General features: G+C 39.9%; 1 protein-coding gene across 1 annotated transcript in view; it reads left to right on the top strand.

Annotated features, from left to right (window-relative positions):
* Nucleotides 1-1,791: 1,791 nt before the first annotated feature.
* LOC126458320 (uncharacterized) overlaps nt 1,792-25,708 on the top strand; it is a 73,435-nt gene continuing 49,518 nt past the window's right edge. The window contains exon 1 of the mRNA XM_050095274.1: nt 1,792-1,852. The gene's annotated coding sequence lies outside the window, so the exon portion shown is untranslated. The remainder of the gene's footprint in view (nt 1,853-25,708) is intronic.

Genomic DNA, 25,708 nt, shown 5'->3' with positions numbered 1-25,708 from the left:
AGTCAAACAGAGCTTGGATGACGTGTACAGGTAGAGCTGCCCATGCAGCTTCAACACGATACCACAGTTCATCAAGAGTAGTGACTGGCGTATTGTGACGAGACAGTTGCTCGGCCACCAGTGACCACACTTTTTCAATTGGTGAGAGATCTCGAGAATGTGCTGGCCAGGGTAGTAGTCGAACATTTTCTGTATCCAGAAAGACCCGTACAGGACCTGCAACATGCGGTCGTGCATTTTCCTGGTGAAATGTAGGGTTTCGCAGGGATCAAATGGTTCAAATGGCTCTGAGCACTATGCGACTTAATTTCTGAGGTCATCAGTCGCCTAGAACTTAGAACTAATTAAACCTAACTAACCTAAGGACATCACACACATCCATGCCTGAGGCAGGATTCGAACCTGCGACCGTAGCGGTCACGCGGTTCCAGACTGAAGCGCCTTTAACCGCACGGCCACACCGGCCGGCTTCGCAGGGATCGAATGAAGGGTAGAGCCACGGGTAGTAACACATCTGAAATGTAACGTCCACTGTTCAAAGTGCAGTCAATGCGAGCAAGAAGTGACCGAGACGTGTAACCAACGGCACCCCATATCATCACGCCGGGTGATACGCCAGTATGGCGACGACGAATACACGCTTCCAATGTCCATTCACCGCGATGTCGCCAAACACGGATGCGACGATCATGATGCTGTAAACAGAACCCGGATTCATCCGAAAAAAAATGACGTTTTGCCATTCGTGCACCCAGGTTCGTCGTTGAGTACACCATCGCAGGCGCTCCTGTCTGTGATGCAGCGTCAAGGGTAACCGCAGCCATGGTCTCCGAGCTGATAGTCCACGCTGCTGCAAACGTCGTCGAATTGTTCGTGCAGATGGTTGTTGTCTTGCAAACGTCCCTATCTGTTGACTCAGAGATCGAGACGTGGCTGCACGATCCGTTACAGCCATGCGGATAAGATGCTTGTCATCTCGACTGCTAGTGATACAAGGCCGTTGGGATCCAGCACGGCGTTCCGTATTACCCTCCTGAAACCACCGTCACTGTATCTCGACCAACGCGAGCAGCAATGTCGCGATACGATAAACCGCAATCGCGAAAGGCTACAATCGCACCTTTATCAAAGTCGGAAACGCGTTGGTGTGCATTTCCCCTCCTTACACGAGGCATCACAACAACGTTTCACCAGGCAACGCCGGTCTGCTGTTTGTGTATGAGAAATCGGTTGGAAACTTTCCTCGTGTCAGCACGTAGGAGGTGTCGCCACCGGCGCCAACCTTGTGTGAATGCTCTGCAAAGCTAATCATTTGCATATCACAGCATCTTCTTCCTGTCGGTTAAATTTCGCGTCTGTAGCACGTCATCTTCGTGGAGTAGAAATTTTAATGGCCAGTAATGTATTAGCAACAGCGCGTGATATTTCTGTTTAAGACAGTTTAGTGTGACGTTAAGAGCGTCAGTCTTTTAGTACGCAAACTGCAAATAAATGGCATTTGTGGCAAAAACTTCGTAGTAAAGTTGTGTAGAGATTTAAGTCAGTTAAGAAGATGTTTCGCTACGGTCTTTGCTCTGCACCATTTGACGTCCGCAAGGATCCTGCAAAAACGCAAAACCGTGTTATTGGTGGCAGTGGGACTCGAGGTGGTCGAAAGAGTGGAAATATGGAGCATGCGAGCAGTGGCGCGCTGCGCCGGTGTCTGGGTCCCGTGTGGCTGTCCGGAGCACCTGGTGGGGGAGGCGCGACTTAAAAGATGCGGCCTCGCGCGCCGCCGGCAGATGTCCGAAGCCACAGCACAAGTCCGCCTGCCGCAGACCGACACAGCCGCAGCACGCAGCCGCGACAGTCCGTGAGTACGCGCGCGGGCTAGCGGCGGGAACAACCGAACGGAAGCAGTCGATTCAGTCGGCTGCTGGAAAACAATCAACTCATTCGTCTGAAGTTTCACGTATCAGTTGAATTATTTATCCATTCTTTTGAGTGAAGCCAGCCAAATAGAAGCTATCGATTGAGTCTGTTGAAGGGATGGCACTTATCGCTGAAACAACCGGTTTTCGCTTATATGTTTTTTTTTCAGTTTTTCCTCACTGCTCAAACAGCTCAAAGTAATCGGTTTCTGAAATAATCGCCTTTCGGTTTTTTATTCCTGTTATTTCCCGTAATGTCCGCTCCGATAGCTGAGCGCGGCAGTCTGTCACGCCAAAGGACCCGGGTTCGATTCCCGGCTGGGTCGGAGATTTTCTACGCTCAGGGACTGGGTGTTGTGTTGTCATAATCATTTCATCATCACTAGTGGAAGGCAACGGGAAACCACCACTGGAATCCCTTCCGTAGACGCTCATTCGGTGGACCTCTCTGACGAGGCTTCCCCTCGTGACAAGACCTGCCGTAAGGCAGAAAGCAAAGACGGTTTTCCCGTAGTTAAAGTAGAAATCGAACAAAGATCGAAACATCCCCAGTCTCTCAGGTTCAAAATACATAGACTCACTGTATTAAATTAAATAGGAGAATAAAAAGAAAAGTTAATCCACCCTCCTTCGCTGCTTGTCTCTAAAAGTGATAACTGGTTGAATAATACACTAATTTTTGAAACTGTGCTCAAAAATCATGCTGTAGTTGAGAATCATACAACTATTTGGGCATTACGAATGCCAAAGGATGAAGACTAATCGTGAAGAACTCTGTTAATTTAGACGTTTCCGAGGACTGCAAGCAGATAAACACATATTATGTAGATACAGGAAGCAGATCAGCTGCTTTCTATTTTTGTTGTCCTCTACGAATGGACCGTTAAGTTTTCAATTTATTGCTGTTATAGTAATGTCCTTCCTCTTTTATTATTTCAGAGAAATGGAAAACAAATCTTTAATCCTTTAAAGTAAATGAAGCATTGTACTCCATTGCTGTATCACTTCGAAAAATATATCCCTACTATAGGCTTAGTGCCATTCTGCAATACAGTGGATGTCCGGCGGTGGTAGCGAATAACTACCATACCAGACCACGTGGAGGCGAATCTAAAACACTGCACGTACACACATGCCATAAGCCAGCACACGGCAACAGGGGCATTATTGTCTCAACAATCCTGCGACACCCTTAACCTATGTGTTTGTGGGTCGTCTCTGTCGGCTTTGTTATTAAAATAGCACTGATCGCTTTTTTTCTTTTTGTATAATAATGTAATATTTCAAACCAATGCAAGTTTTACGAATAAAAATAACTCCTTTTTTTAAGAAAGGAATTTTAAAACTGAAAAATTTTAGCACTGCTTCTAAGACTAATCGGTATTTCCTTTTTTTACTCAGTTATTAGTAAAAAATGAAAAATGCCTGTTATAACCGAGACGAAACAATACCGAAAAATATCGGTTACTCAGAAGTAAAATACTGGTCGATTTTTCCCCTTCCCTAGTCTGTTGTAGTTGGGTTGGACTAATCATTCATTCGTTTGAGTGAAACAAGCTTCTGGCAGCAACTGACGAAAACCGTTTAGCACATTCAATTCTGAGCGGGAATATTCGTTCGTTTTTCCACTATCGAATCATTATTGCTGTCTGCACTCTGTTATCCCTGACGTCCCTTTTATTGCCCTTCCGATTTCTATAGAGTGGTAATAGCTAATCTTTCAGTTCACTTTCTCGTCCATGCTTACGAACAGGAGTTTTTTTAATAGCGAACATTGTCTAATCAGAATGCCGAAACTCTCAGTGGCGTGGGAATGGAAGAAATTATATGACTAAATGAAATGTGATCCCGAAAGCAGTTCATTACGATATATAGTATCTGCAGCGATGATTAATATTACGAAAATATATTAAAAAACGAAAAGAAAATTAACGAATGATTACAAATATTTCTGGCAAAAAAGAATGCTTCCGACAAGTGACATCTGCGCTTAAGAAGCAAGTGACTGAGTCACCGAACAATTAAGAAATTTTTATTTCATACGCTTTCTATTCACGTCACCTCAGCAACTAGCGAGACAAATTACCGATGATAGGTGAAAACCAATGTGAAAAGAGAACGAGGACCAAAATAAATTTAAATTTTGGTTTTTATTGAGCGCCAACGAATAGCTTTCGGTACAGTTTTTCGTCCATGTTAATGAACAGGTATTTTCCGAATAGTCTGGCTCAGAATGTCGAAACAATCAGTGGCGTGGGAACGGAAGCAATCATATGTCTAGATCAAAAGTGATCCCCAAGATTCATTCAATGCGATATATAATATCTGCAAGAATGATTTATATTATGAAACTATATTGATTAAAGAAAATTAACGGATGATAATACATTTCTGGCAGAAAAGGCCACTTACGACAGTATATGCTTAAGAAGCAAGTAATTAAGTCACCGTACCTTCTCCCTGCATTTTAATGCCCTTTTTAAATTTCTCCTTGTTTCCTTGACTGTTTGTTCATTGTATAGACTGAATAACATCAGTGATAGGCTAAAACTCTGTCTCACTCCCTTCTCAACCACTAGTTCCACTTCATGTTCTTCAACTCTTATAATTACAGCCTTGATTTGCAACAACTTGTATGCAAGGTTTCGGTCACTGTATTTTATTTCTTGGAGTGTAATCCGGTCTACATCGTCAGCAGCCTCTCTAAATCTACAAAAACCATAAAGATAGGCCTGTCTCTCTTCATTATAGGGTAACCGCTATATCACGAAATAGTTTATTCTAGAACTGCCCGAGACAGCACGTTACACGATTAGTCACGAAGCATTATGGCCGCGTACATACATTTCGCACAGTGAAAATCACGATACAATCACAGAAATTCGACCTAATACTCAGGCGTGTCCATCTCGAATAGTGTGGAAGGGAGAAAACGATTTCAATACACAGGTATCGTCCATCACATGCCGTGCTGCCGCTTGCAGAGTAGAGATGTAACTGGAATTAGAGGAAGAAAAATCATTCGTTTTGTGACTTCTCTAGTTACATTTGCGCAACAAAACTGCACACTTTCAGGTTATATGAGTTATAAAAAAAGTAAGAGTTTATTATTTGCGCTTTACTCTACCGATTATTCAAAATACATTCAGTAATTCATCTTGTTTTTCGATTTTTTCATTGGCTCACTTCTCTGCGTTAATAAATTCGAGTTTCATCAGAATGATGCTTATAGCCACGTTATAACTTTCCAGCGTCACTTCTAGAATTTTTCTGCGGATTGGCTATAGTGTGACTGGTCACTCATCTTTGTGTAGAAAGCAGTTACAGATTATTTAATTTAATACCTAGTTCAATCCCTAATGTACAGGAATGTCACAATAGTTATGTAAAGAAAGAAATACTTTTTATATACTGCAGCATTGTTTGTTTAAAGAATAGATAAGTTAATGTTTATATTTAAAAAAAAGAAATATTTTTAACTTTTAAAAATTAATTTTTTCTCAAGAATCTAGATATCTTAGGAACCATTTCGTTTCTACAAATAACTTAACAATAATTATGACGCATTAACTATAAGTTATTTATAAATCAACCTAAATCGAGAATTAAATCTGCTTTGTTGTTGTTGTTGTGGTCTTCAGTCCTGAGACTGGTTTGATGCAGCTTTCCATGCTACTCTATCCTGTGCAAGCTTCTTCATCTCCCAGTACTTACTGCAACCTACATCCTTCTGAATCTGCTTAGTGTATTCATCTCTTGGTCTCCCTCTACGATTTTTATCCTTCACGCTGCCCTCCAATGCTAAATTTGTGATCCCTTGATGCCTCAAAACATGTCCTACCAACCGATCCCTTCTTCTAGTCAAGTTGTGCCACAAACTTCTCTTCTCCCCAATCCTATTCAATACCTCCTCATTAGTTACGTGATCTACCCACCTTATCTTCAGCATTCTTCTGTAACACCACATTTCGAAAGCTTCTATTCTCTTCTTGTCCAAACTAGTTATCGTCCATGTTTCACTTCCATACATGGCTACACTCCATGCAAATACTTTCAGAAACGACTTCCTGACACTTAAATCTATACTCGATGTTAACAAATTTCTCTTCTTCAGAAACGATTTCCTTGCCATTGCCAGTCTACATTTTATATCCTCTCTACTTCGACCATCATCAGTTATTTTGCTCCCTAAATAGCAAAACTCCTTTACTACTTTAAGTGTCTCATTTCCTAATATAATTCCCTCAGGATCACCCGATTTAATTTGACTACATTCCATTATCCTCGTTTTGCTTTTGTTGATGTTCATCTTATATCCTCCTTTCAAGACACTGTCCATTCCGTTCAACTGCTCTTCCAAGTCATTTGCTGTCTCTGACAGAATTACAATGTCATCGGCGAACCTCAAAGTTTTTACTTCTTCTCCATGAATTTTAATACCTACTCCGAATTTTTCTTTTGTTTCCTTTACTGCTTGCTCAATATACAGACTGAATAACATCGGGGAGAGGCTACAACCCTGTCTCACTCCCTTCCCAATCACTGCTTCCCTTTGATGCCCCTCGACTCTTATAACCGCAATCTGGTTTCTGTACAAGTTGTAAATAGCCTTTCGCTCCCTTTATTTTACACCTGCCACGTTCAGAATTTGAAAGAGAGTATTCCAGTCAACATTGTCAAAAGATTTCTCTAAGTCTACAAATGCTAGAAACGTGGGTTTGCCTTTCCTTAATCTAGCTTCTAAGATAAGTCATATGGTCAATATTGCCTCACATGTTCCTATCTTTCTACCGAATCCAAACTGATCTTCCCCGAGGTCGGCTTCTACTAGTTTTTCCATTCGTCTGTAAAGAATTCGTGTCAGTATTTTGTAGCCGTGACTTATTAAACTGATAGGTCGGTAAATTTCACATCTGTCAACACCTGCTTTATTTGGGATTGGAATTATTATATTCTTCCTGAAGTCTGAGGGTATTTCGCCTGTCTCATATATCTTGCTCACCAGATGGTAGAGTTTTGTAAGGACTGGCTCTCCCAAGGCTGTCAGTAGTTGCCCGCATCTCGTGGTCGTGCGGTAGCGTTCTCGCTTCCCACGCCCGGGTTCCCGGGTTCGATTCCCGGCGGGGTCAGGGATTTTCTCTGCCTCGTGATGGCTGGGTGTTGTGTGATGTCCTTAGGTTAGTTAGGTTTAAGTAGTTCTAAGTTCTAGGGGACTGATGACCATAGATGTTAAGTCCCATAGTGCTCAGAGCCATTTTGTCAGTAGTTCTAATGGAATTTTGTCTACTCCCGGGGCCTTGTTTCGACTCAGGTCTCTCAGTGCTCTGTCAAACTCTTCACGCAGTATCATATCTCCCATTTCATCTTCATCTACATCCTCTTCCATTTCCATAATATTGTCCTCAAGTACATTGCCCTTGTATAGACCTTCTATGTACTCCCTCCACCTTTCTGCTTTCCCTTGTTTGCTTAGAACTGGGTTTCCATCTGAGCTCTTGATATTCATGCAATTGGTTCTCTTCTCTCCGAAGGTCTCTTTAATTTTCCTGTAGGCAGTATCTATCTTACCCCTAGTGAGACAAGCCTCTACATCCTTACATTTGTCCTCTAGCCATCCCCGCTTAGCCATTTTGCACTTCCTGTCGATCTCATTTTTGAGACGTTTGTATTCCTTTTTGCCTGCTTCATTTACTGCATTTTTATATTTTCTCCTTTCATCAATTAAATTCAATATTTCTTCTGTTACCCAAGGATTTCTATTAGCCCTCGTCTTTCTACCTACTTGATCGTCTGCTGCCTTCACTACTTCATCCCTCAGAGCTACCCATTCTTCTTCTACTGTATATCCTTCCCCCATTCCTGTCAATTGTTCCCTTATGCTCTCCCTGAAACTCTCTACAACATCTGGTTCTTTCAGTTTATCCAGGTCCCATCTCCTTAAATTTCCACCTTTTTGCAGTTTCTTCAGTTTCAATCTGCAGTTCATAACCAATAGATTGTGGTCAGAATCCACATCTGCCACTGGAAATGTCTTACAATTTAAAACCTGGTTCCTAAATCTCTGTCTTACCATTATATAATCTATCTGATACCTTTTAGTATCTCCAGGATTCTTCCAGGTATACAACCTTCTTTTATGATTCTTGAACCAAATCTGCTTTAACAAATGTAATTTGATGTTTCATAAATCACTTACATTACCAGTAAATTTTGCTGTAAGTTATGGGAAAGACTTTATCTGAGAACCGATTATTCGTAATGGGGGCAAAAAAGTTAGTGCAACGATTCTGAAGCATCCTAATGTCTTTTTGATTATGGTGTCCTGCATACCTGTTCGGTATACGAGCGACGTACGAGGGACAATCATAATGCTTTCATTATTACCTAAAAATGTTAGTAAGCAATTTCTTGATATTTTTGCAAGTACACGTGTGTAGTCCTGATATACACTGCAGTAGTTCTGCAACATGTAAAAAAAGGGTGTGTGCGTGCGAGGGGGGTGGGGGGAGGAGGGATTCGTGGAGTCACTTCATGTCCCCTGTATCAATAGGCAGCGCTATTTCGTTTTGACTTCCTCTAGCGGCGCACTGTAATACCTGTGGACAAAACAAATCAGTATGTTTATGTTTTTGTGGTGATAACTAGAACTTCATAATAATTCCACGAATTTGTACAACGTATACTTGACATTTACACTATTTTGTTGAGTAATTAAGATTCGCACGTCGAATTAGTGACTTTACTTAAAAGTAAATGAGCAACTGATATTAGTGATTTTCTTGGGGGGCGGGGGGGGGGGGGGGGGGGAAGGGGAGGTTGCTTGGATTTAAGTTCCAACAGAATAATTTAATGTAGCTTGTCCGTGGTTTATTTTGTGACGCTAAAAAGAATGAATCGTTTCATGACATTTTCAAAGCTGTCACGGCCGACTATTTAACGTGTCTTTGTCCAACTCGTCCTGTAGGTACATAAATGTCTGTATACTGAATTATATTTTTTGATCTGAAACTGAAAAGTAATTCACGGGTAAATAAATACTATTACTCCTACCGCTACTACTACTACCATTACTACTCAGGTGCTCAAAACATAAGGACGACATCAACATCCGCATGATGTGTCAGAGCCAAGTAACATAACCCGATGCTCGCACTGCCAAGTAACATAGCTCGATGAAACTTGGACCACGTATAGAAAGAGTGTCATGCTATAGTATAGGAGGTAAGTGAAAGAAATACGCAATGAGACGAACATAAATGAGCCTTTCATTCAAAGTCAACAGTTACACTGAAATCAGCTTAATTTATGATGATCCCCTGAACATTACAAAAGACGGGATATGGTTCTTAATAGTGTGTGCGATAACCACGGACGCTGACGGATGCTCTATAACGTTTTCCCGTGCTGGACACAACTTAGGTAAGCAGCTTTTGTGGTAGGGGCTCTATTCCTCCATCAGAGCTGCTGACAACTGTTGGAAGATCGTTGGTGGATGTGGATACGTGGTAATACGCCTCTCCAACGCATCCCACACCTTCTCGATGGGATTTAAGTCGGGAGAACAGGCAGGACAGTCCATTGGCCGAATACCCTGCCGTTCCAAAATTTCCTTCACCTGCACAATTCGATACTGTCGCTCATTGTCATCCATATAAACGAAGTCAGGCCGGAATGCGCCCCTGATAAGACGCAAATGGGGGAGGAGTACAGTGTGGCAATAGTATTGACCGTCGGCTGTATCGTGTTCAAAGTCTTGGAGTTCAGTACGCCAGTGCAACATTATGCCTCTCCGAGCCGTAACACCTGGATCACCATACGATCATGTTCGACATTGGAGAACGTAGTCTCATAGGGGGAGAAGTGGGATACGTAATGCACCCACGGAACATTGTCGAACATGATCGGTTGTAACATGGGCTTAAATGATACTCAGAACCACGTACAGCAAATTTCACAAAACATTTCACAGACGTTTTTGTTTTCAAAATTTAGTTTAATTTTCGTCTTTTCTTTAGGAAGCAATTAACAGCATAAATTTTATCGGTCGGAGTTCCATTATTCTTAGGTCTATACGGAACAAGAGAACGCAGAGAAGTTTTAATTTCTGCTGTAATTTGATAGTTATTTTATGTTTTCACCACGAAAGAAAGAATTCCACCAATTCTACACCAAAGTAATAACTTTCATGTGTAAAATAGCTAAGCCGTAATGAGATTAATTTTTTTGACACATTTACTGTTGGTGATATATTTCAGTTTTCCCTTAAATCACTAATTCATGTTTTATTAATTATTCTGATTACTTTCAAACAATTAAATCCTATTTTGAAACACTAGATCTCATGCTGGTTAATTTGATTCTACATTTGTCCATTTCCGACTCATTGTTTGGCTTTGAAAATTCGAACAAAAATCCGTTGAGTAATTTCTAGAGGGTCTTGTTTCCTCTCCGCTCATTTGATCAAAAACATACAATAATGTTCAGTCAGATTGTGACAAGATTCCAAAGTGGTGCAAAGACTGAATTTCGTTTAGATGTACAGAAATGTAAAATTTTGCACATCAAAAAATGAAAAATGGTAGACTAGAACATCGGTGAGTAATAACTGCCATCGGTCAACTCATACAAATACCTGGATGTTGCAATCTGTATGGATGAGAAACTGGAACAATCACATAGGCTCAGTAGTACGTGAACCAGGTGGCAGACTTCAGTTCATTCGTAGATTACTAGGGAAATTCAATCAGCATATTTGTTACAAAACACTCAAGCGACCCGTTTTTCAATATTGTTCAATTGTGTGTGACCCATACCAAACATTACTGTCAGGGCCTACTGAATGTTCACAGGTCTGTTCACCCATGGGAGAGAGTCCTCGAGATGCTTAAAAACTTGAAAACAGATGCAAACTATAACATGAAAGCCTACTTACAAAGCTTTGAGAGTCAGCTTTAAGGGAAGAATCTAGGAGTATACAACACCAGCCTGTTTATCACTCAAACGATTTTGATCATCTTGATCACAATATGTATTCACTGACTATGCCTAACGCGTGTCGGATTTCGCCATTTTCATAGAATACAGAAATACACAAACTGCTATCACAAGACATACATTACACGTTAGCATAAAACACTTTGTATCCATATTGGACAGATCCATTTGGGTTAAGCGCGAACGGTGAGTGTTTTATTCCAGTGTATTATGTATGTACTTCGGTATTACCATAACCTTCCTTTACAGATACCAGTTTATGTATTTTTGTAGCCTTTGAAAGTGGCGAAAGCCGAAGCACGTAACGCTTAATAAGTGCGTAAATACTGTGGTTAATTTATAAAAAAGTGTTTGAGTGCAATCAATGGCCGCACCATCGCATAGTGCATTTATGCAGTTTATAACCAGTACTTATAGGTACCGTAGGCTGCGAATGGAACAGGAGGAACCCTAATAAGTACAGTGTGCCATGCATTTAACAGTGGTTTGCCGAGCTCTACTTGCTAAAGTAGTTTTACCGACCATACAGATTGGTTGCAGCATACGTTGCTTTCAGTGCTTGAACAGTACGAAGCAGAAGATGCCATCAGCGATGAATAAACAGCCTTATTTTGCCGCTGCTTACTCAGTAAAAGTTTGTCGTTTAAGGGACAATAGGTTTCAGCGAGAAAAATCTTTAAGGAAAAAACTGTGACGTTTGTAGGGTGCAATTCAATGGAACTACAAAATTTACCATTATTTATCACACCATCGGTACTTTAAAAATGTTGGAAAGTAGCTATTCGAATAAACGAAGAAAGAAAAAGCATGGATGGTGGCCGCTCTGTTCACCGATTGATTTATAAATTTTTATATAGAATAACAATTTATTTCAAATAATAATGTACTGTACACAGACTTTTTAATGAACGGTACGTAGAGATAAAAGAGAAAATTTTGTCAGTAAATCGAGTTATTGTACTGTGTTAAACTTTGACAAAATGGAAAAAAACAATTTATTTCGCATGCATAGTTTTAACAGAAATTCTTTTATCACGGAAAAAATATTTCGGACTCCTCAGATTCGTTTTAATCATGCTTTAACCACATTAGCACGCAATCTCGGTCTACGACTTTTCCAGCCGATTTGTCTCCCCAACTTGGGCCACCCTTTGGAGTGGCAATTGCAGCAGGTGTGAACTCGATGGTTCTCAACATCTACACGTGACTCTCAGTGTTTCCATACTGAGTTCTCTAAACTCCCCCATAACAGACAAAAAATTCCCCAAAATTATATCATCTCAGCAACTTTCCGCCAAGTATCTTAAGCGCGATCATTCCTTTACATTATCATTTGTTATCAGTCTTGGCAACTTATAGAGGTGGAATTATTTGTTAGGGTCCCAAAATAATCGTACATGTTAAAAAATTATACTACATAAACTAAAATTTTTAATTTGTTAATAAAAACAATAGTCGGACCAGAAAAATAAAAGATTGTTCTATGGGTACCACATTTGCTTCCTTCATACTCTTTCCATTGTTCTATTTATTTACCGTTAACGCACCACCTATATCTCACTTCGCAGTTCGCTACCTCGATCCACTACGCAATTCTTTTTACTTACACTTCGTGAAGGCTCTTAACTGCCGATCTGTCATTACCTTACGTATAATTAGAACAAATCACACCATGACCGGCGTGTTTCCGAGAGTTCCTCAATATGTGAAACAACATATATTCGTAGTAATATGAAACCCACCAGATACGAGCATCAATTAAGACGACGAAATTCATTGCAGCATCTCCTCAAAACTCGATAAGGCCATGAAAGTAGCAAGAGATCCCAAACAGTCGAAACTGGGCATGTACGCATCATAGTGATGTCACCGCGGCAAGCGCAACGTCTCCCACAAAAGATAAAATGTGTCGGTTTATATGAAGAGAGGGTGATATCTAGTGAAAAGTATGTGTTGTCTGAACTAAAATATGAGAGCTGGCATTGGTATTAAGGCTAGACAATTAAATACTTCCCCAATTTCCCTGTCACCAAAATTTTCTTCCCCAAAAATTTTCCTTTCCCCAAAAGTTCCCCCAAACTGCGGAGAAAAAAAAAAAAAAAAAAGAAGTTACCAGCATGTCTGTACCTCCCCAAGAATAATCGCGCAACAGCTAGAATGACAACGTGCTGAACGCATTAATAAAATATCTCATGGTCTGAGATAAATAACCGCTGAAACCTGTAATTTAAAATGTTCATAAATGTAGCTTCTGTATTTCGATACATGTTTTCAGGTTATGAATTAGCGACGTGTCACATTTTTGCTTCGAGATACATCATATTTAAAACTTCTATTCCGTGGCACGTGTGCAAGTGTGTCCGTTAAACAACCCAGCAAAAGGAAACAATTTAAAGTTATTTATTTCGTAATTGAAACAGATTTCTGATAATAAGCGTCAGCGTCTCGAAACAGTAACCTTCGAACACGGTTAACGTAACGCCGAGTTTCGGGGACGGGACTGCAATCCCCTGCAGCACCGTTGTAATGAAGATGTCATCTGTTTCTCCCCGGACACTATAACCAATTCTTTGATGCGTATCTGTGTCTAATTGATCATTACTATGAGTACTTGTCCAATTTAATATTATATTTACGTTCTTATAGATGATTTTGGAATTAATGAAGTAAGCGAAATTTGTGCGTGGGACGTAATCTGTTCGTGTTGAGTAGCACCTAAGTGCCTGCTGGCCTTAACATCTCCATCTCAATAACTAATGTTCGCATACCTTCATTCTACGATATACTGCGGAGAAATTTGGAATTTAATCTACGACACTGATACATGGATTAACTGAAGCGTTCGATAACGCTTTGCCAACTCACAATCAAACCTAGATTTCTGTCAATGCTACAGATCGCTGTTACCACAACCTACACCCCAAAACCTAATACAGACGCAAAAGAAATATTATGTGCCTTGTCTTTCTGTTTGAGCACGTATGACGTCACATGCCACATCATCATTGCTTTACGGCTCGAATTCTATATACAGTAGCTATACGGTTAGTTTTAACATCGGGATTCGTGACCGCTAGCTTCTGCTACAGTGCTACGGCACTAGTGCGTGTTTATCTTTTAATCTCGAAGGTGGGCATACAATTCAAGTATAATCATTGAACAGTGATTAAGTTGTTTATTGACGTGTCTCGGTAGCGCAGTAGGTAGCGCGTCTCATAATCTTAAGGTCGCAAGTTCGAACATCACTCGGGGCACTTAATTTACTTTCATTCACAGTTAAATTGACAACTCTGGGGTTGTGAGGAACGAAACACTTTGTCGTTTGCTATCCACAAGGTTCCGATGAGTAGGTCAGGTGTCCACTACACGCAGGAGGCGGCTACACGGGTAGCAGGGGCAGTGTGGCGTGGACTGGGCAGTTTTTCAGGCTAGAGGGTCTCTGGAAAACACAAGAAGGGCTTCAGTCACAAAGGATTCAGGCTGAACACATGAAGAACGTAGATACAGTAACCACCGGTATAACAGTTGTAAATTGTCGTAGCTGTGCTGCGAAAGTACCTGAGCTCCAAGGGCAAATAGAAAGCACAGATGCTCAAATCGTTATAGGCACTGAAAGCTGGCTAAAGCCGGAGATAAGGTAAGCCGAAATTTTTACGAAGAAACTAACGGTGTTCCGAAAGGATAGGCTAAACACGGTTGCCGGTGGCGTGTTTGTTGCTGTTAGAAGTAGTTTGTCTTGTCTCGAAAGTGAAGTAAATAGTTCCTGTGAATTAATATGAGCAGAGGTCATTGTGGGCAACCAGAATAAAATAATAATTCTATCCTTTTACCGACCTTTTAATTCAGATGATACAGTTGCTGAAAGGTTCAAAGAGTTTGATTTCAAACACGTACCGGACTCATACGATTATAGTTGGTGGTGGCTTTAATTTATCCTCGATATGTTGGCGAAAATACATGTTTAATTCCGGAGGTACCCATAAAACATCATCCGAAATTGTGCTAAACGCATTCTTCTAAAAATTATTTGGAGCAGTTAGTTCATGACCCAACGCGAATAGTAAACGGTTGTGAAAACACACTTGACCTCTTAGCAACAAATAATCCTGAGTTAATAGCGAGCATCAAAACGGATACAAGGATTGGTGAATACAGGGTTTTCGTTGCGAGACTGAATATTATAGCCCCCAAATCCTCCAAAAGTAAACAAAAGATATACCTATTCAGAAAAGCAGATAAAAATTCACTTGATGCCTTCCTGAGAGACAATCTCCACTCCTTCCAAATTAATAATATAAGTGTAGACCAGATGTGACTTGAATTCAAAAAAATAGTATCGACAGCAATTAAGAGATTTATACCAAATAAATTAACCAACGACGGAGCTGATCCCCCTTGGTACACAAAACGGGTCAGAACACTGTTGCATAAACAATGAAAAAAGTATGGCAAATTTAAACGAACACATAGTCTCCAAGACTGGCGATCATTTACAGAAACTCGAAATTTAGAGTAAACATCAATGGGAGATGCTTATAGCAGTTTCCGAAACGAAACTTTTCCTCGAAACCTGCCCGAAAATCCAAAGAGATTCAGGTCGTATGTTAGCGGCAAGAACCATCAATGCCTTCTCTGCACGATAGCAATGGAGATACTATTGAAGACAGTGCTGCCAAAGGAGAGTTACTAAACACGGCCTTCCGAAACGCCTTCGCAAAAGAAGACGAAGTAAATGTTCCAGAATTCGAATCAAGAATAGCTGCCAACATGAGTAACGTAGAAGTAAATATCCTCGGGGTAGTGAGGCAACTTAAATCACTTAATAAAAGCAAGTCTTCTGGTCCAGACTGTATACCAATTAGGTTCCTTTCAGAGTATGCCGATGAATTAGCTTCTTATATCAATCATAAAGAACCTTTCGCTCGACGAAAGATCCGTACCCAAAGACTGGAAAGTTGCACAGGTCACACCAATACTTAAGAAAGGTAGCAGGAGTAATACACTAAATTACAGGCCCAAATCATTAACGTCGATATGTAGCAGGATTCTGAAACGTATATTGTGTTCAAACATTATGAATTACCGCGAAGAAAACGGTATATTGACAAACAGTCAACATGGGTTTAGAAAACGTCGTTCTTGTGAAACAACTAGTTCTTTATTCGCATGAAGTGTTTAGTGCTATTGACAATGAATTTCAGATCGATTCTGTATTTCTGGGTTTCCGGAAGGCTTTTGACACTGTACCACACAAGCGGCTTTTAGTGAAACTGTGTGCTTGTGGAATATCGTCTCAGTTATGAGACTGGATTTGTGATTTCCTTTCAGAGAGATCACAGTTCGTAGTAACTGACGGAAAGTCATCGAGTGAAACAGAAGTGATTTATGGCGTTCGCCAAGGTAGTGTTATAGGCCCTTTGCTGTTCCTTATCTATATAAACGATTTGGGAGACAATCTGAGCAGCCGTCTTAGGTTGTTTGCAGATGTCGCTGTCGTTTATCGACTAATAAAGACACCAGACGATCAAAACAAATTGTAAAATGATTTAGAAAAGTTATCTGAATGGTGCGAAAATTGTCAGTTGACCCTAAACAACGAAAAGTGTGAGGTCTTCCACATGAGTGTTAAAGGAATTCGTTAAACTTTGGTTACACGATAAGTCAATCAAACCTAAAGGCCGTAAATTCAACTAAATACCTAGGAATTACAATTACGAACAACTTAAATTGGAAGGAACACACAGAAAATATTGTGGGGAAGGCTAACCAAAGACTGCACTTTATTAGCAGGACACTTAGAAAATGTAACATATCTACTATGGAGACTGCCAACACTACGCTTGTCCCTCCTTTTTTAGAATACTGCTGCGCGGTGTGGGATCCTTACCAGATAGGACTGACGGAGTACATCGAAAAAGTTCAAAGAAGGGCAGCATGTTTTGCTTTATCGCGAAATATGGGAGAGAGTGTCGCTGAAATGATACAGGATTTGGGCTGGGCATCATTAAAAGAAAGGCGTTTGTCGTTGCGAAGTAATCCTCTCACGAAATTCCAATCAGCAATATGCGAAAATGAGAAAATATTTTGTTGACACCGACCTACGCGGAAAGATATAGGTGTTTGTTCTTTCCGCGCGCTGTACGGGATTGGAATAATAGAGAATTGTGAAGGAGGTTCAACGAACCCTCTGCCAGGGGCTTAAATGTGATTTGCAGAGTATCTATGTAGATATAGATTGACAAGACTGTAATTTCATTTAATACTAACAATCAGAACTTTCTACGATACTGGTAAGACAATAACATATTTTCGTAAAAGTTTTTTAATTAAAACAATATAATATCACATGAAAATAGTTAAAATTTTTAAATTTGTTGATCAGGTGACTGGTGTAATAATTTTTACAATTTCAACAACTTACACGGGATCTTAGATTGTTTTTATTTAAAAACTTTCTTTATAATTGCTCATTGCAGTTTCCCAGGAAGAGAATTAAAAAAAAAAAAAAGTTAACGACACAGTAAGTAAAAACGTGATGACATATCAGCGAGGGAAAAAACCAGAGGAATCTGATAGTGGAAGAATGCACCAGTTGCCTAGGTGAGTGATGAGGTACGAAACGATCAAATGAGGACGGGAATATCAATGCAGTGGGAGACGATTGTACAGATTATTGGGTTCTTTGAGTATTACAGCAATAGAGAGATAAAGAACTTTACGCAGGGTATCGTGTGGCTCGGGAGATAAGTTGGCAAGTGTCACAAAAATGTCAAGTAGTGCTATAGTTCGTGATAAACTATTTGTTACCTGTAACTGCCTGAATAAACCAAGTGAAAGGTGAGGGAAAGACAAGAACATGTCACCTCCAACACGACCATGTAAAATAAAAAACACTGAGCACTTCAAATTGATTGTGATAGATTTACAAAGAAATTAAAGAGAGTGTCGAGTCAAGATAACGCAAAAAAATAACTGCACTTAAATTTAATCTGCATCGTTTGTTTCGAGTAGTACCTTGCAGCTTGTTCCGATTATATGAGATAACGTTTGTCACAGATTCACATTCAGCATAATATCTGAAAAGTTTCCCTCCATTTTATTGGCTGATACGTTCGTGACCTACATTAATACAGGGATGTCACTTGCACTGCACCAAAAACCTACCGAAAAATTTCGTTATGTACTCATCTGGGTCACGTTTCTTTGAGCGGTATGTAAACCAGGCCAACCGCTATGCATTGTTGTTTGTGACACGTACCCCAAGAGGAAGTTACTGCCTCTTGCGACCGTCAAAGGGAGCAAGAGGGAAAAAGAGGAGTCAGACATGGCTTCAGGCGCATCTTTTTGTTGGACGTATGGAACGCATTGAAAAATGGCGCTTGTCTTGCAGCAGCACGAAGACGCACGAACGCAGCCGAGACGAAACCTCTTAATGGCTATTGGTAGTTCAGTCTCATCCAAAGATGATGCGTGGGGTGACTGGAAGAATGGAAGGAAAAAGCGGAAACGCTTCATCGGTTGCAAACAATCGGCATGGAATTACTGGGTCACGGAGCTGAGTTTGTTTTGAGGGGAGACTAAGAAACGAGATTAATTTTTCTTACGAGAGCTGATGTAAAACAATTGAGATTTGATGAGCGTTCATTTCAATTGGACCACTCCGTTAGCTACAGACAAGCAGAAGATCGCCATACGGTCTAGCTTCCATCAGATATTTGTATGCATCGCTCTCGTTTTGATGTGAATGTAGTTTGAGACGTCGCCCCAAAACTCAGCAGTGTGCTACAATTTTTCTGGTTTTATTTTTTTTATTTGGTTCGTTCACTTATTATATTAATTCAGGTAGACTTAGGATCACGGGAACTAGTTATAAATTACACCCCTTTGCAACAACTTCCTTAAGAAAATTCTGTATTTCCTTTTAACTTCCATTTTTACCCGTACTATTTGTTTTTCTGTAAATATATGTTCACTGCGAAAAGTATATTAAGCCCAGATTGCCTTCCGTACGTCTAGTTATGTTTAACAGATAGAAAAAGAAATAAAGAATTAAATTGAAACAGAACATCATTGTAAGAGATACTACGAAGTATTAATTTGATGACTGGAATTATTTTATTGTAATAATCCGATTTACCATGTCCTTTCAAAGTTTCCAAGTTTCTCAGGAAGTCATTTTTGGACTTAACACATTTTACGCAGCATACTAACCTGCCTTTCACCAGTATTATCATCGGAATTCAAGCACCTTATTTTATACTGTGAAAGTCTTTTAAGTCCAAAGGATGTAATGAGAACGATCTTGTTTTTTATTAATTCGTTAATACACTACTAACGATGACGTTTATGTGCTTCTTTAGGACTTCCACAATTTCGATAACTCATGTATGAGTAATTTCCTGAGGTAAATTTCCTCCAACTAGTAGCAGATCGTTTTCATTTTCAACCTAAAGATACAACTCAAGTCTTGCTGTCACCGTCCATGTCAGGCAGGCGCCTGAAGTGACAAATCTTTATTGATAAACTATTTTTTCTTACTGTTAAAGTGATTGTTCTGTAGATTCTAAACGAATAACGAAAGAAATTTCATCAGTTCTATCAGTGTTCACAATACGCAGATGCCAATCATCTGTGACCTCCATATATTTGCCTTACAACTGTCCCTTTTTCTTCTTCTATATTGCTCAAAGTATGGTTCAATGCAAGCGACATTCTATTCTTAATCAATTAATTTACAATCTAGCGATCTTGATTTCTAACGCCACAGTATCGTAGTGAAAAACCTTCCTGAACCAAAGGCGGAGTATGGTATCGTGGATCTTTACGCATAGAGTACAGGCAATATTTACTCTAAAAATATCAGACAAGACACACTAATAAGCACATATATAAGGCAGACACGAAAAGAACAAATCTCTTGAAATATGTGGGATAACATAAGCTAATTTCTTCAAACTCTCTGTACCAAAACCATATTACGACGTAGGGACTCGGATCCCTTATATAACGTCAAAAATACTTCACTGAATATTTAACACTTCAACAAGTTGCTTTGTGTGATAAATTTGACAACAAATTTTGTTATTACGGTTGGCTTATGAGGTTCATTTAGCGTACTTTTTGAGGCCTTAAGAAAGCAGCTGATCAGCCACAAGTTTTATTTTAAAAGGGATTACCCTAAAGGTAACCTTAGGCTTGAAATTCGTATCTTGTGAGAGTTAATTACAAATATTTAATTTAAGTGACACGTGGAAACTTTTTGATATTCAGTATCTTACAGAATATTTTAGTGCTTCCACAAAAGAAACAGAAGAGTTATGACTGTAAATAAATATGCTTAAACGGTTCAGCTTAGATGCTGAAAAAATACTTCTGTAACCTTCTACAGAAAGAAGTTTGCCTTGAAGAAAATGTTTATTGTTCTTCAGGTCAGGAAATCTAAATACCGCAAATTGCACGTAACTGATGGAGTTATTTTATTTATCTTATTATGAGAGATACTGTAAAGTGGTTTTATTCAATAAATTATTTTTTTGCAAAACTTTTACGGTATCAGTTTTCTGCTGTCCATCACTATTCAGTGTCAATCCTCGTATTGTCTACACCGTGAATAGTTAGATTTTTGAAGTGTGATTCCAAGTGCATTCCGAGAATAACGTTTCTTTGCTGGAATTGAGGACCATGGTTTGTCAATACAATACCGGCACGTAGTGTGTAGATTGCATCATAGATTAGTGAATTGTTATTGTGATGTGGGCTGCTGCTTCGGTACTTTGCAAAAACGTTTTTGTTGCCTTCAGTCAATGGTAGAAGATACCTAGGAAGGTAAAATAACATTTTACCTGTATGTCTGACAGTCTGTCTTGAAAAGTTATCTATTTTTTATATGACGAGCGTAATGTCTATTAAAAAATTTTACTCTGAATCAGATACTTTGCGACCTAATTAGATCTATAGCGGTGTGCAATACATTACTAAGGACAGTGTACTGGGGTGACTGTTCGAGGTTATATTTTACTTGCTGCATTTTTCAAAGATTCCAATCTCCAAAACTGGGTGTAAATTTATTTTGCCCACGTCACTGGTGGATATCGGACTCACAACCTCGCAGCAGGTAGACTCACCTTTTCGGGACCACGATCCATGCTCGTAACATAGTAGTACAGTTTTCTGGGAGTACTACAGGAAAGCATAAGAAGAACCGATGTTAATGTCGTAGAAACGCGTGGCACCACAATGCACAAGACGCTTGTAAACTGTTTTACTGACTGTAGCTTTTTATAATTTTTGTTTACCTTATTTCGTATTGTACTAGGCCTCTTTGTCGCTGCAACATGATCATGAGATACTGATGTACATTATATAACTGTTTTATACAGAATAGAAAAGAAGTACGGGGTTTAGAAATTGAAATTAAAATTATGATGATAGTTGTTTATATCGCAGTGAGATTAGACACTGATACTGAAAAAGATATGAGGAGTTTTGATGTTGTCGTCCTCAGTCTGAAGATCTGTTTCACACAGCTCTCAACGCTAGACTTATCATGTGCAAATGTTTTCTTCTCTGAATAACTACTGCAGCCCTACAATTTTCCCCCGTCACATACACACAGACACAAACACACACTCACCCACACACACTTCGCTCCATTGCCAGATTTAATATCACTTGATGCCTCAGTATGTTTTCTATATTCTCATCGGTCTTTCGATCTAGTAATGCCAAGAATTTAGTTTTTTCCCAATTAGATTCGGAATCCTCTCATTAGTTATTCGATCTGCTTTTCTAATCTTCAGCATCACCTTTCAAAACTTCTGTTCTCTTTTTGATGAACTGCTTATCGTTAACGTTTGCTTTCGCACTAGGCTACTCTCTAGTCAAATACATTAAGAAAAGACTTCCTAACACTCAAATTTATATTAAATGTTGAAAATTTTTTTACATAAATTCGTATCTTGGTAAAGTCAGTGTGCATTTTTTATCCTCACTTCTTTGGCCATCATCAATTATTTTAAGGTCTAATTTTCTAATCTCATTTCTAAACATCGCATGATTATTTCGACTACAGTCTACTATCCTTTCTCATCTATAATCTCTTATACAAATCTGGTTATACTAGACATGTACATAGTATAAAATTCTTGCATAATAGGCAACCATATGTAACTTAGCTGAAGGATCGCTTGAATGTAACCATCTCCACTCTGTACTGTTTTCTTGTGAGGATGAAAACTTGGTGAACCTAGAGTGGAGCATGGGGAGTCAGTGTAGCTGATAAGTTCCTGCTTACACTAGCACATAAGTAAATAAAGGGTACACTAACAAGACCACAACAAATATACTCAGATACTTTCAAGATCGAAAACTTTACTGCCTGTGATGAGTTACAAAACATTGATTAAACAAGACTAACAGAATAGAACTTACAAAAACGAGGTTTATGACGTTAAATTCCTTCAGATAGAAATGAAAAGTATTAAACGTGTTTAATGAACAGTGATATGAAAAGTTCCGTCTGCTGTTGGACAATGGCCTATTTTTTGGGGCCAGAGTGCATGTAGAAACACAGAATCATCTTCGTAACCTTGCGGCGTAAAACTCACAAGGGAGAAACCACTTTGCGGTATCATGAGCATAGAGGAAGCACTCACAGAACGTTTTTCCATTAACATCGTAGTGAATGAGCTTCAGTAGCTGAAGTCCTGAAGAATCCGTGTTTATAAACGTATATTGGCCAACGAAATTTTTCATTTAAATTTCCTGTTATTTCATTGAGTTGCTTGGAACAGCCGCAACGGCTATCCTAAAGTTCTTTAAAATGAATGAGGTAAAGAAGATATAGCGACTGAAGTAATGCAACCTAAAGAAGGATAAACACTATTACCAGAGACGCAACTGAACTGTAAGACAAAGGGACGGAGTAACAAAAGAAAGAAACATCATAATACAGGATATCGGAAGGAACCATAGATTGTTTGAGCACTTTTGCTGATCATAGGTACAAAAGAAAGAAAGAATCTTACACAATTGTTAGGAGACCTAAAGGAATCGTTCGGCCGCCTAGTAGGAAAAGGATTTCTTTCCCTGTGCAGTGTAAGAACCGTGTCTCAAGTGTGTAGACTCAAGGTGTCTGTAATGGCTATGGCGTCACATTTGCATAGTACGATAGTGAGAAAGGAGAGTATGAAGTCCGTTGCTGGTACATAGCATACGCCTCTCGAGTAACACCAAGGAGACCATTGGGAGTAACCTTCCCATCCGACGGACGGATCACAATCATCGGTATCATATGACCTCACTTCATCAAACACTGGAGGGATGTGGCGCAAAGTCTGATAAGCAGGAATTTTCTTCGTCCACCATGACTGGAACCAGCTGTCTCTGTGATGACCGCCAGCTTTCAGGGGTGAATTATCGACCTCGGCTACTGAGGTGAGTATGACAGTGCTATAGTTACCACACTGGAGGATGATGGGTACACGATCACACAGATAGCAGTGCTACAGTACCGGAAGATGAAGCCGCAGTTGCTTCAAAATCGAATACAAATAAATTAAAACAATAAAAATAGCTGAGTGGAATAGTTGGAATATAGCACTGTTCTTCATAACGAGGCACAAAATTGGATATATTAGATGATGTTGCTGTATCGGATAAATAAAAGCTATGATGACCCCGAGTTGACGCATGCAGAAACTGGACTTTTATTCGGAAGTATTTTGTGTAGTTTCTATAACGCTGTTAAGAAGAATGCCTGGAAGGTTGCCTCGATAAGGCTGTAACTTGTGGGACTGTGGAGTCAGATTTGGGTGAATAATGTGCAAAACGACGAGTTGATACATTTATTAATGGTTCAAATGGCTCTGAGCACTATGGGACTTAACATCTGAGGTCATCAGTCCCCTAGAACTTTGAACTACTTAAACCTAACTAACCTAAAGACATCACACACATCCATGCCCGAGGCAGGATTCAAACCTGCTACCGTAGCATCCTCGCGGTTCCGAACTGAAGCGCCTAGAACCGCTAGGCCACCGCGGCCGGCGTTTATTAATGACAGTCACTAAAATGAGAAATAATTCTTTCAAAGTGAAGAGTATAAGCTCACATTCCAAGTCAAACGTAGCCAGTCAACTGTACAACCCATTACACGTGATTTTAAAAACTAAAATTTTTGTAAACCCTCGTCACCAATTTTGTAAACGGCTCGTCGCTACTGTTGTGGAGGCCGAGTTGCCACTGTTGTTACGGTAAGCTGAGTTTATGAGTTCGTGAAACGGCTTCTGGTGCAGTACACCGTTAACACAATTTCTCCCTGCCACTATGACACAGCTGTGCCCCAGGTTCAAGAAACAGGATAGGAGAACGAAAGTTCTACAATACTCCGACAAATTAGTAACGAACTTAAAAAGGTTTACTTATCTTTGTGACTAGTTGAATATTGAAGTCTGCAACACTCCTTGTAATATAACACAAAGTAGGCCCTCAATGGCTAAGTGCAAATAATCTTAGGTAAACTTCACAGTACATAGCAAATGCAATTTACAACAACTGTCTGTTCACTGCTAAGAGTTCACTAAACGACGTTTCCTGTCTAAGCCAGCCCTGGACAATGATCTGTAACCAAGTGGGCGAGAGCTGCTCTTCTACTTTTCGAGTAGACTTTTGTCAGCTGTCGTCCGGCCATTGGCGTATTGTATTCGGCCGGCAATTAGCCGAGGCGAAGTCGCTATCTTCATCCGCAGCGCCTCCCGTGGCGTTGCTGGAACTCGCGCAAGTGGGGAGTCTCTACGGCACTGGTGCCAGCTCGCATCTTTGCGCCTGTGGTGCTTTTGCCCTGGCTGTACATTGCTCGGACGGCGCTGCAAAAATGATGATAAAGGTTTACTTTGTTAAGATGTAACTTTAGGAAAACTGAAACGTGATAAAAAATTTACTTTATCGGTCGCTAGTTTATACTGAATTTAAAAGTAGCCACTTACCAGATTAATGCTTTACAACAATCTAGATACACAAGTAGTTAACAATGAACTGCAATATGAAGTAGTAGCTTGAATTTAAATTAAAAGAAATTACAGATCAATGATTTACAGTTTTTAAAACAAACACAACACACAAATATTTACTAAATGACTTTAATTTCAACCAATAGTTAAATTAATGAAGCTAAGATATAGATGCATCAAGTAAATTTGACAGTTACGATATGTAACAGAAGCAGAAATTCCAGCAACCAGATTGTTTATTGTGTCGGTGGAGCCTACAACTGGTAACCGTTACAATGACACATAATATTACTAACTGGACAGCATCACAGGCCACGCGGTTCCTTACACAACTGGCACTACATAACGGTGTACACAATGCTACAGCTCAGGTAACCTGAAAAAAAAATCTGATTCAGTGCTCACCAATAGCCATTATAATTCTACCGTAGAATGGGTTTATTATGTTTACACTAAAGGGTCACAAATCTTAGCAGCAACCAGCAACCGAAGTCAGCCGTTCTAGAATACAAAAAGCAAACTTCTCGTGAATTGGCATAGCCCCTTAGTACACTGAAGAGCCAAACAAACTGGTACACCTGCCTAATATCGTGGTCCTATAGAGCCACGTACCGGGACCCGCAATCGGGACCTTTGCCTTTCGCGGGCAAGTGCTCTACCAACTGAGCTACCCAAGCACGAATCCACGCCCCGTTCTCACAGCTTCAGTTCTGCCAGTGCCTCGTCTCCTACCTTCCAAACTTCAAAGAAGCTCTTCTCCGAACCTTGCAGAACTAGCAATCCTGGAAGAAATGA

Source organism: Schistocerca serialis, chromosome 2 (genome assembly GCF_023864345.2).
Source record: "Schistocerca serialis cubense isolate TAMUIC-IGC-003099 chromosome 2, iqSchSeri2.2, whole genome shotgun sequence".
Classification (NCBI taxonomy): domain Eukaryota; kingdom Metazoa; phylum Arthropoda; class Insecta; order Orthoptera; family Acrididae; genus Schistocerca; species Schistocerca serialis.
This window is presented reverse-complemented; position numbering and strand designations above follow the sequence as displayed.